The 13,115-nt window shown below is 42.2% G+C and overlaps 1 protein-coding gene across 2 annotated transcripts in view; it reads left to right on the forward strand.

Annotated features, from left to right (window-relative positions):
- ADCY2 (adenylate cyclase 2) overlaps nucleotides 1–13,115 on the forward strand; it is a 449,171-nt gene that overhangs the window by 52,742 nt on the left and 383,314 nt on the right. The window lies entirely within an intron of this gene.

The raw sequence follows: 13,115 nt of genomic DNA on the forward strand, positions 1-13,115 counted from the left end.
GAGATCTAACTCAGTCTTCTTTTGAGTTGGCTTCTATTTCCCTAAGAGTCAATAAAAAGGGTTTTTTAACCACAAATTATTTGAATAAACATACTTTTGAAACAAAGTACAGTCCTTACATTTATACCTATTCTGTGACATTTTTTGGCTTCCGCCATTGTATGGACTGCCAAAATCCTCTTTTAGTCTTGATGCTATCACCACATCCTCTCCAGTACTGCCCCTCAGTTTTGTGAGGATTTGTTCAGTGTCCACAGCATTGTAGTGAAGACAGTGAACAGGGTGATCCTCCCGTGATGCATATGCTGGGGTGGGCACCATTCTGTGTGTCTTTGCCCTTTGAAGTGAGTATTACCACACCACCCATTTTACTGTTGAGGGGAGTATGGCCCAAAGAGGTGTGTAACGTTCCCAAGGACACAAAGCTCTTTGTTGGTGGCATCTGTATATAGACCCAGAGCTGTAACTGAGTGCAGTTCCAGGGCTCAGGCATCGCAACTTGGAGCCATCCTGTTGCACCCCATCCATCACGTGGGTGACCTTCTGCTGGGAGCACGAACGGATAGGCACAAAAAGGAGACGTGGCCTGTGAAAGGTATGAGCTGAGTGTGTACGTAGCTCTGTCTTAGCACAGTAGAGGAAATTCTTTACCTGACCCCCACCACCACCAAAAAAATCCAAAGGAGGAAGGAATTGTATTAGGTTGAGGGACTAAGAATGTTTCATGGAGACAGTGCTTCAAAGGCAGGACAGGTTTACAAGGAAGAAGGGCCCATCGTGGAGGAAGGAACAGCAGCAGTGGCAAAGCTATGCATACAGGCAAGCTTAGCGAACACAGGGGAGGAGTGAACACGGGGTGGGGGGTCCTAAATTCTCCATTTCGGCTGCTATATTTTGGTGTGTCTTAGGTAACACCAAAATAAATTTGCGTTTCATGTAGTAGACACAGGAAAGCCGCTGGAGATTTGGGGTAGAGAAATGACATGCTTAGTCATTTAGGAAGCTTATTCTATAAACTGTCCCCTGATTCTGTTTCATTTTCCTACCTGCTACTGATTACTTCCTGGAAACACCCTATGTATTTTGTTGTCCTGTTCTGTCTTCCCTTCCATAATGTAAGCTGTTTACGGGCTGAGGCTGGGTTACAGCAGGCATGCAGCTTCCTTTGCTCTTCAGAACTTTCTCTCTGGGAACCGCGAGCTGCTATATCACTTGTCTGGCTACCCCGAGACCACACTGCTGAAGAGCCACGTGTAGGCACTCTGGTCCAGGGTTCCAGCTGAGCCCCTCCTTCCTGCCATCCCTGTAAGGTGTAAAATGTGTGCAAAGCTGTCTTGGACCCTGTCTTGCCTGACCTCCAGCAATGCCACATGGAGCAGAAGAACCTCCCAGCTGGTCCCTGCCCAAATTCCTCACCCACAAAACTGAGCTAAAATAAGCCACTGCTGTTTGGAATTCAGGGCTGGTTTGTTAAGCAGTGGTAGTAACTGGAACGGATCAGATTGGGTCAGCTCACTTCAGAGGGGTGTGGGGGAGGGAGGTGGAGTGAGGAGCTCTCTGTCACACCTAATATGCTGTAATTGAAGTCACTGGTTTTACATTTCCCCCCCGTGACTGAGTCCCAGTGACCATATCAAATGACGAGAGTGCTTGGTGTGAGGTGTTGGGTGCAAGAAGTGGATGGAATATTGAGTTGACAGCACCAATTAGATCTAGCATCCTGGATCTCCCTTTGGGCATCCAAGAAATAACCCCAAATTGAATCTCTACTTTTTCTTCCAAAAGGCACCTTCCTTTAGACTTTTCATCTCATATAATGTTGCTCAGGTGAGGCACCTTGGAGTCCTATGTGGCACGTCTTTGCTCTCATACCCCACATGGATGCTTCTCCAAGTCCAGTGAACTCCACCTGAAAGCATATTCAGAATCCAACTACTTTCTTGTCCAAAAACAGTCACCTTCTTCCAGCCATCAGCTTCACTTTCTCTAGCCCTAGAGGTCCTCCCTGAGGTCATTCTCTAAGTGTCTATGCTTCCTTGTCTAACGGTCAGTGCACAGGCAGCCCAAGGTAGAGGCACTGCAGATACCACCAAAACTATATTGAGGACAAAGTCTATGAGACACCTGTGGTTTTTCGTATGGAAGCTACACTGATCCTTTTTTTATTAACATATTTTTCTTTTTATTGCGGTGCATCTTACATGGGCAAAGTGCATGAATGTTAGGATAACAGCTTAATGAAATTTTACAGTTGTGTATATGTAGATAGATGTAGAATACACCAATTCTAAATTATTTTAGGAAAAGTCCTCTTCCTCTTAGCTTGAAACATGTATGATAAGACTGGCTGACTTCTGGCCTCAATTGAGGAGTTTCCTTAAGGAGAGGATGTTATGTCTGCATGGTTTTTATCTCATGTTTATTGAAAGGACTGCCTGATTTTAAGTAAGAAAGTCCTGGATACCTAGACTTTCTTACTGTACCTCATTGGAGAAAATCCTAGCAAATAAAAATCTATTTTCTAGGCTTGCAAATCACCCCAAATATATGAGTCCCTGCCTTTTAAAAAATAGCCTTTCCTCCCCTGAGAACTGAGAACCCCTATTATGTACAATGAATAAAAGTAAAACATTTTCAGATGAAATTCTTTATTATTAATAAATTATTAGAAATATTCAACAACTGAATATCTGTGACTACTTTGAATGTTCACTTGGGCCTGATTATATTTTTTCTGAGTAAAGTCATTAACATATGCTTCCAAGTTTTCCTTCAGATGTAACCTCAGGCAGTGGCCAATGTGAGGTCATTTTAATATTTCTTAATATAGTCCTAGACTTGTTTGTACTTAGCAACTAATATCTATGGAGCATTTTCCACATGCCCCACTGCCTCCTGAATCCCTTATGAACATTAAATATTCACTCGATTCCACAGACCTAAAAGAAAGGCTAGGTCATCATCCTCTTTTTACAGGTGGAACTGAGGCACAGAGCATTAAATTACTTGCCAAGGTCACACGGCCAGCACGTGGCAGAGCCTGCATTTCAACCCTGTCCGGCAGGTGCCAGAGCCTATGCCCCTAACCACTGTAATCTACTACCTCTGGATGCCCAGGGAAAACACCAAAGTTGGGGAAAGTCACCAACTGGCTGCTAGAGCACATCAATTAAGGAGGCTGATGGAGTTTCTCTTAATCGTGTTTCCTTGGGAAAGATGTACAGAATAGAGTTGACATCATTGGAGTTGAATCAGGGCCACCATGTTTGAGGAATGGAAAGTAATAATAACAGGCCCAGCCGAGCATCTTTATTCCCTCACTCCCTTTAACCACCCCATGGGGCAGGGACTGGTTTGGATGTGAGGACACTCAGGCAGAGAGAGATTAAGTTGACCAAAGGCAGCTAGTTAGTGGTAGAACCAGGTTGCTAACCCAAATAGTGGCTTCGAGCTTGTTCTCTTAACCACTGAGCTATATTACCTCAAAAGAGAACAAAACACAGCAACACACAGGTTTGTAAGTTTCAGGGAAGCAGAATTCTTGGGTCCAAATAACCCTTGAAATGTCAGCCAACCTATATTTTGTCCTAGCTCCCTTTTCTTCTACATGTCCAGGCAATCACCCTCTCCCTACATCCCAAATTTAACCTGAGAACTGTTGAGTGTCCAGGAGACCTTGGTTGTTATACCCGCTATTGATTGCCATGGAGAAGGGTCATCACGTTGCCATGGCCTGGCGAGCCATTTTGTGTGTAAGTGAAACATATGCTAATTTGCCTTCAAAAGACTGGTTATGTGGGTTTTTTCAGCCTTGAATCCTCAGATTTGTGCCCTCAGGAAAGAATTCTATGATTTGACAGCGTCTCCTGAAAAATGAGTTTTGTTTCCACTGGAGAAGAAAAAAAATCATTTATGGGATCTTTCTAACAAAAATATATTGAATTTCCAAAAGAACAGTTTTATTTTTATATCCCATTAGATTAAAAACTCCTCAAGACAACTGGTCTTATTCATCTTTCTCTATAATCACTCAGGGAGCTTATGATTAAATAAATCATTACATTTCAGTTTCTTATGCCTTCTTTATAAATTGACTCCATTATCATTATGTAATGTCCTTCTCTATTCTTGGTAATATTCCTTATTCTGAAGTATACTTTGCCTGATAAAATATAGCCACTCTAGTTTATTTTAGTTAGAGTCATATGGTATATCATTTTCCATTTTTTTTCTCTTTTATTCTATCTGTATCTTTATATTTAAATTGGGTTTCTTATAGACAAAACAATGTCGGGTATTACCTTTTTATCCAAGATGACCATCTCTGTGTTTCAATTGGTATGCTTATGTGTTTACCATTGATATAATTATGGATAAGGTTGGATTGTCATTTAAAATCTTTATCTGCCTGCTTTTTGCCATGGTATTCTTTATGCTTCTGTTTTGATCTCTGACATTGGTTTATTATTTATACCTCTTAAAAAATTTTAGTGGATACCTTTAATTGCAGTCTACTTTAAAATAATATACCACTTCACAAGTATTGAAGGTGACTGTAACAGTATAGCCCCCAAATCCCTCCCATTTTTTCCTCTCTATTGTTTTCATTTATCTTATTTTTCCATATGCTACAAACACACAGTATATTGCTACTATTTTTCCTTGATAATAAATTGTATTTTAGAGTGATTTTTTTAACAAAGGAAAAATATGTTTTACATTTAGCTTCGTTTTCATCATTCCTGGAGATTTTCATTTTGTGTAGACCCAAGTTTCTATAGTATAGCCCTGCTGATAATAAATCCTTTAAGTTCTCATTTGTCTGAAGAAAAGATGTCTTTATTTTTTCTTCACTTTGAGAGACATTTTCTCTGGATATAGTTGCTGATTTGACCGTTTTTCTTTCTTTTTTATTTTTTTCCTTCGAACAGTTTGAATGTGCCCATCCATCGCTTCCGATCTTGCATAGGTTATAACGAGGAGTTGGCTGTAATTCTTCACTCTGCCCCTCTCTATGTGATGCGTTGTCACTTTCCCTGAAGAGCTTCAGGATTATCTCTGTTTTTAGATTTCAGCAGTTTGAAAATGATGTGTCTAGATTTTGGTTTTTGCATTCATGTTGAAGTCCTTGGATCTATTGTTTGATATATTTCATTATTTGTGGAAAAATTCTCAGCTCTGATTTCTTATGTCTCAGTCTCTCTTCTCTTTGTAGGATTCTGATCATACGTATGTTAGAGGTTGTGTGCTATCATTTCACAATGCTGAGATGCACTATTCTTTTTTTCTCTTCTCTTTTTGTTCACATTTGGTTAATTTCTATCAAACCGGCTTCAATTTCACTGATTCCTGCCTAAGCTTTGTTGAGTCTGCTGATGAATTTGTCAAAGGCTTCCTTCATTTCTGCTTCCGTATTTTTATTTCTAGCATTTCCATTTTACGCCTCCTTATGAAATTCTATATATGATCGTGCATGTTGCTACCTTCTCCACTGGAGTATTTTAATATATTAATTACAGGTATTTTCAGTTCCCTTTCTGGGTCATATATGTGTCTGGATTTCTAGCTTGCTTTGTGTATTGTTGGTGCATTTTCCCTTGCATTTTTGTTGTATAGCTATAATCTTTTATTAAATGTTGCACTTTATGAGTAGAACAGTAGAGACTGAGATAGATAGAATTTATGCTTAGAAAAGGGCATGCCTCTTCTTCAGCAAGACCAGTAGTGAGGGGGGTTGAGTTGGGCTTGTCAGAAGCTGTGCTGGGTTTGGGTTTTGTCTTGTATTTAGTTTCACCGTACCACTCATTTCTAGTTCTTTAGCTTGTCCTTAGGGTGTGTTCTGATTTTTTGATGGTTTTTCCCCAAAGTTTTTGTTCCATCTTCGGCTTTGGGCCTTTCTTTTGTGCCCTGTCCACCAGAGAGGGTCACTGTTTTCACTCCCACCCCTCCCTGAGTAGTATACTTGTCTTACTTATTACTCATTCTTACAAGCCTGATAATGGGGATCTGAAGAGGGGGGTTCCCTGCTGCACCAGAGCTGCCTCAGTATTAGGCAGGCTCTGTATCTATGGCTGTCAGGGATGGGGTTTCTCAATGGTCCTTCACCTCCCCAGCATGAGGAGAGTTCTTATGATCTGGACCCAGTTGGTTTCCTGCCCACACTTCCCAGAGACAGAGGACCAGTTTTTTTTTTTGTTTGTTTTTTTGCGGTATGCGGGCCTCTCACCACTGTGGCCTCTCCCGTTGCGGAGCACAGGCTCCAGACTCGCATGCTCAGCAGCCATGGCTCACGGGCCCAGCCGCTCCGCGGCACGTGGGATCTTCCTGGACCAGGACACGAACCCGTGTCCCCTGCATTGGCAGGCAGACTCTCAATCACTGCGCCACCAGGGAAGCCCCGAGGACCCTTTTTAAAAAAGTTATTTATCCTACTCCCAGATGTGGTGGATCTTCACTTGTGCTCTGTGGATGGCCAGGTATGCTGTCTTTTCTCAGAGGCTTGAGACTTTGGATCTCAGGGGGGAAAAGGTTGGGCTGGGCTTTTTGCCCTTTCTGCAGTGGTGGCCACTCTCTCCTTCTAAGCATGGACCATCGAATAAGACTCCTCCCAGTCTTCCGCCTTGCTCCCAATCTTTTAAAAGAGCACTTGGTGGAGGCGTGTGGAGAAGAGCCTGGAGAGGTATAGATAGTCTCTTTGTATCTCAGCCCCCAGTGTCTGTCTTCTCACACTAGCCCACACTCAGCCTTAGCAATTCATTCAAAGTTTCAGCTGACAGCTTCTTACCTGCCCAGGTAGGGGTCCTGTCTTCCATCTGTTCTACCACAGGGGAGTTAGAGCTCACATCCATCCACCCCTCAGGGGCACCCATCTTTTCCGAGATTTCAGGCTAGTTCATTATTCTGTGACATCAGCTCTCTAATGAGTTCAAGAAAAGTTATAAGTTTTAGGTTATCCTGCTTTTTTATAGCGATAGGCTGGAAACAATATCCTTTACAGGTTACTGCATTCTAGGCAGAAGCCAGAAGCTCTTATTTACTTGTGTTTACAGTCTGTGAATTCATTCATTCATTAACCGAAGCTTTATCGAGTGTGCACTGGGCCAGGCACAGAGCTATGTGGTGAAGATAATACAGACGACCAGGATAGACTCAGTTGTGCCACCATTGTCCTCACAACCTGGTAAGAGGGCAGACCACACATATAAGAAATAGAGAAATAATGAAGTGAAGGAAACCACTGGTGGTACTTGCTGTGGAGGAGATTAGCAAGGTGCAGTAGTAGGGGCCACAGACAAGTGTCTGATATGGCAGGTGGGTGGGGGGGGGTGGCCTCCTTGAAGAGGTAAAATGGAAGCTGAAACCCAAAGGCTGAAAATAAGCCAGACTCATTAAGAGCTGTTATTGGGGCAGGGATTTGGGGAAAACGTTCTGGGCAGAGACAATGTCCAAGGAACCTGGGGTGAGGGCTGCTACAGAGACTGACAGAAGGGCGTTAAACCTGGAGAGGGAGACCTCCTCAGTCAGGCGGGAGGCGTGGGCAGTGCCAGATCCTGCAGGCTGCCAGGGAAAGAAGCTTGGCTTGTCTTCTAAGTGCATTGGGAGGTGGCTGGTGGTGAAAAGTATCAGACAAGGTCCTAGCCGAAAACAGATGGCATGCTCGGAGGGGGTGACTGAGAGGCAATTAAGGAAGCTGGTGTTCACAAGGTCTAGACAAGTTTAAAAGAAACCAAGCTGGGACGGTGAAGGCCCAAGGCCAGACACTGCAGGGAGCTGTTACCACCTGAGCCTGAAGTGGGAAGGAGGGGCCGATGGTCCCGGACTGGGGAAAGGTGGGTTCCACGAGAGTCTCCTAAGGAGCCGTGGCTTTTGCTGGAGGGAGGCTGGCTTGTGGTGAGTCAGTAGGGGAAGCCCTCCCATCTCTTGCCTGAGCATCCAACTGGTACACCTCGCTGGAAGCCCAAATGGAAATGAGCCTGTTAACCCAGCTCTCAGATGTCAGCCTCTCAGTCACATGGCAGAGTAGAGGATAGACAGGACATGGAAGAGGAAACAAAGTCTGCAGCACTGAGAGGAAGAGGGACTGAATTCCTCTTTGGAGAGGTCACTCCACCTGTGGTATGGGCAGTGGACGGAAGGGATGAACGTGGCGATGGGTACAATGAGAGGCTCCTCCCAGCAGCTGGGAGGAGAGGAGAGATGTTGGGTGCCTGGGCAGTGACCGTGGGAAAAAGTGGTGGACATGGGATGCATTTTTAACCTAGAACAGGCAGAACTTGTTGGGTAGGATTTGAGGGGGGAGGCAAAGTCAAGGATAACTCGCAGGCTTTTGTAACTGGATGAAGCCAGCACTCTTTTCTGAAAGGGGAGGATACTTTGGGAGGACCAAGCTGGAGGGAGGCATCAGAGTCGAGAGTCATGTTTGGAGATCTTAAGTCTGAGGCACCTTTGGGGCTGCCAAGAGGAGAGGTCAAGCAGGAAGTCATACATCTTCTTCTAATATATCCATCCTTCTCATTGAAAAAGTCTGCAGAAATAATGTGTCTAATGAGAACATGTTTTTGAAGTTCACTGTCTTTAGTTTTTATAACCAAGTAGTAACATCAGAGAGGAATAGAAAGACTGTGGATCAGCATGCAAATATTTGCAGGTCATATATCTGATAAGGGGTTAATATCCAAGACATACAAGGAACTCATACAACTCAATAGCGAAAGAAAAGTTCAGTTTAAAAAATAAGTGAAAGAACTGAATAGACATTTTTCCAAAGACATACAAATAGCCAATAGGTACATTAAAAGATGTTCAACATTACTGATCAGACAAATGCAAATCAAAGCCACAGTGAGATATCTCCTCACACCTGTTAGAATGGCTATTATCAAAAAGACAAGAGATAAAAAGGCTTTTGACAAGGATGTGGAGAGAAGAGAACCCTGGTGCACTGTTGGTAGGAATGTACAATAAGTTGGTATAGCTGCTATGGGAAACAGTATGGTGGGTTCTCAAAATATTAAAAGTAGAACTACCATATGATCCAGCAATCCTGCTTCTGGGTATTTATCCAAAGGAAATGAATTCAGGATCTCAAAGAGATGTCTGCACTCTCATATTCATTGTAACATTATTCACTATTGCCAAGATGTGGAAACAACCTAAATGTCTGACTACGGATGAATGGATAAAGAAGATGTGGTATATATAATGGAATATTATCAGCTATGAGAAAGAAGGAAATACCATCATTTATGAAACATGAATGGATCTTGAGGGCATTATGCTGAGTGAGATAAGTCAGACAAAAAAAGATGAACACTGTGATATCACTGACATGTGGAATCTGAAAAAGCCAAACTCCTAGAAACAGATGGTAGAATGATGGTTGCCAGGGGTTGGGGGAGGAGGGGAAAATGGGGAGAAGTTAGTCAAAGGATATTAACTCCCAGTTATAAGATGAGTGAGTTCTGGGGATCTAATGTACAGCATGGTGACTATGGCTAACAATCCTGGAAAGTTGCTAAAAGAGTAGATCTTAAATATTCTTACCCCAGAAAAGAAATGGTAATTTTGTGAGTGATGGGGGTGTTAACTAACACTCTCATGGTCATCATTCTACCAATTTAAGTGATCAATACATTGTACACCTTACAATTATGCAATGTTATATGTCATTTATATCTCAATAAAGCTAGAAAAAAAAAACCATGTCTTTCTTTTCTCCGATACTTATAGTCTCACTGTCAGACCAGGAAATTTTAAAAAAATACTTCTTGAAAACCATAAAATTTTAGCTCTGCTAATATTTCTCCAGATTCAGTTTATGTGGTAAAGCTTGTTCCACATTTAACAGGAGAGATCTGGTTGGGGATAAAAATGTATAAATGTTTGGCCAGAAGAACTGGCCCACAGCCAAGCCATATGGATCCCTCACGTCTAGACGTTGGGAAAGGAGCAGGCAGTGACTGGGTGAGAAAAGGAGGGACAGTGCGAGGGGAGAGCAGAGTGCCAGGATGCAGGATTCTCAACAGGGTCAGAGGCTCCTCAGGTACCCAGGATAAACAGGATGAAAATGTCATCCTATTTTGTTCCCTAAAAGCCAGAGACTGGCTTCTTCTAGGCCCCCTTTCCTTTGGTGCCAGCAGGAACTTTCTCAGCCTGAAGTTACCAGTGTGCTGGTGGATTGAGTTACTCAGTGACCTACAGATCACGCAGACCCCTGCAGAAGATCCCAGACCCCCTGCAGCTCTTTCCCAGCGCCGGTTCTCTGGCTTGTCGAGTCCAGATGAGGAATGTACCAGATGGACATCCAATGAGCCAGCTCTAGAAATCTCTCATTCCAAAATTGTATTCAAGTAAATCTCTTTATTCTAAAATTTTAGAAATTCCCTTGGCTCACGTTGATGTCCTAATGTCTTGTCTTCTAATATGTAAACTATGTGTCCAGTGAGAACCGTTTTTGAAGTTTTTGAAGTTTACTTCTTCCCAAGCCAGCGATAATATCACAGAGGAGGAGACAAATTGCAGAGTAGCATGAAAAGAAACATCACGTCTTTCTTTCTTTTCTTCAACACCTAGAGTGTCACCTGAGTCCAGGAAATTGAAAAGTACTTCTTGAAAACCATAAAATTTCAGCTCTGCAAATCCTTCTGCTGACTTTATCTGCCAAAGCTTGTTTCTCATTGAACATAACCTCTCCCATTCTTATATTTATCCTCCCTTCCTTCTCTGTCCCCTTTAGTAGAATAATGGGGAGTAAAAACAATAGGGTCTTTTCACGTCAAGACTTGTGTTTCCTCCACAGAAGACCCCGTGGAAAGACACAGGTCAAGTGAAGAGGCATTGGATGTTGAAATTTTTTTTAATACAGAAAAGTGATTTAATCTCTTTAATCCCAGCCTAATTTCTCATATGACTTCACCATATGTGTCAAGATATTTTCTGCGTGATTCTGGAACTTTCAGTTTTAACGACTATATAAATATATGTAATGGTGCATTTGTTTATATTCTACTCGCCGAATTTTTGACATTGAGTCAGGGTAATCTAGATTTAGAGGCTCTTTTGGGTGGTTCTCTGTCAGTTACTCTATGCAGATGGTGGAGAGCTCTGTACCTGATGGCAAATCTGTCACCTTTGCGTCACTCTTGTGTCAGAGACAGCGCAGGCTGCTTGTAAAGGCATTGGCATTTTTTTTTATAGAGAGCTTCTAAAGATCTACTCTTATGTGATCTTCAGTTTATATGAACTTCTGTATTTTAGATTGAATACCTTTGCCTAAACCATGGTTTGCAGCCTAATCAGAGCTATGGACACAGTCTGCAAACCTCAAACCTGTCTCTGTGTGAAATTCACTGACCTGTTCAGGGACTAAACTCTTCATCTTTACCATGTTATTGATCTACTCTGAACATCCAGGGATTTAAATAAAGCACCAAAAATATTTATATAGTTACATCAATTACTTGCATCTACTCTAGCAGAGAGCAATTACTTTTTGTGAATAGACACAGCTGTTAATTTTAAGGGCATTTAGTTTGCTTTTTTCAGTCTTTTACTCTACATGGTGCCTGAGAGATTAGAGACAATGAGAATCTTGTGACTAACTGAACGAATGAATGAATGAATATAAAGTGTTGGCTCGTGTCAGTGATGGTGGCGTGGTGTTTCTGTAACTTTATGCATTTGCTTTATCAGTATCACAAGCCCAGGACCTGTTAATCTTCTCCTGGTGCAGTGACAACCTACTAAGTAGTAACCTCTAAACCAGCAGTCCCCAACCTCTTTGGCACCAGGGACAGGTTTCGTGGAAGACAATTTTTCCACAGACCAGGGTGGAGGGGATGGTTTGGGGATGATTCAAGCGCATTACATTTGTTGTGTACTTTGTTTCTATTATTATTACATTGTAATATATAATGAAATAATCATACAACTCACCATAATGCTGACGGGAGGCGGAGCTCAGGCAGTTATGTGAGCGATGGGGAACGGCTGTAAATGCAGATGAAGCTTCGCTCGCTTGCCCGCCGCTCACCTCCTGCTGTGCGGCCCGGTTCCTAACAGGCCACAGACCGGTACCAGTCCGTGGCCTGGGGGTTGGGGATCCCTGCTCCCAACAGTTATAACCTCTCACTTTCAGGTGAGCAAGATTGTCTGGATGATGGATTCACCATCTGAGCAGTTGGGCTTGGTACAGGGTTAATTTACTGTCAATAAAATGATTAACAAAATTCCTATTTCTACCAAAGTAGAAGGCTTTCAACAAACATATAAGCTAATATTAGCATGGCCATTAACCAGCATATACAATCGGAGTAGATCATGGAAATATGAATCCACATAAAAATATTGCTATTCTTTCCATTAGTTTCTTACATATGTACTTATTGGCACATGTGTTTATGCGTATATGAATGTGTCTATATAATCTTTATTTTTGCCCATTTTTCAAATTACTTATTAAATTTTGAGAGTTCTTTATATATTCTGATACAACTACTTAATAAAATATATGGCAAATACACACATACACACACACACACACACACATACATACACACACACACAGTATCTTATTCCAGTCTGCTTCTCTTTTTGTTTTAACTTTTTAAAAATACATCTTTATTGGAGTATAATTGCTTCACAATGCTGTGTTAGTTTCTGTTGTACAACAAAGTGAATCAGCCATATGCATACACATGTCCCCATATCCCCTCTCTCTTGAGCCTCCCTCCCACCCTTCCTATCCCACCCCTCTAGGTCCTCGCAAAGCACCGAGCTGATCTCCCTGTGCTATGCGGCTGCTTCCCACTAGCTATCTATTTTACATTTGGTGGTGTATGTATGTTGATGCTACTCTCACTTCACCCCAGCTTCCCCCTCCCCACTCCGTGTCCTCAAGTCCATCCTCTATGTCTACATCTTTATTCCTGCCCTGCCACTAGGTTTACCAGTACCATTTTTTTTTTTTAGATTCCATATATATACATTAACATACGATATTTGTTTTTATCTTTCTGACTTACTTCACTCTATATGACAGACTCTAGGTCCATTCACCTCGCTACAAATAACTCAATTTCATTTCTTTTTATGGCTGAGTACTATTCCATTGTATA

Source organism: Phocoena phocoena, chromosome 3 (assembly GCF_963924675.1).
Source record: "Phocoena phocoena chromosome 3, mPhoPho1.1, whole genome shotgun sequence".
In the NCBI taxonomy this organism is placed as follows: Eukaryota; Metazoa; Chordata; class Mammalia; order Artiodactyla; family Phocoenidae; genus Phocoena; species Phocoena phocoena.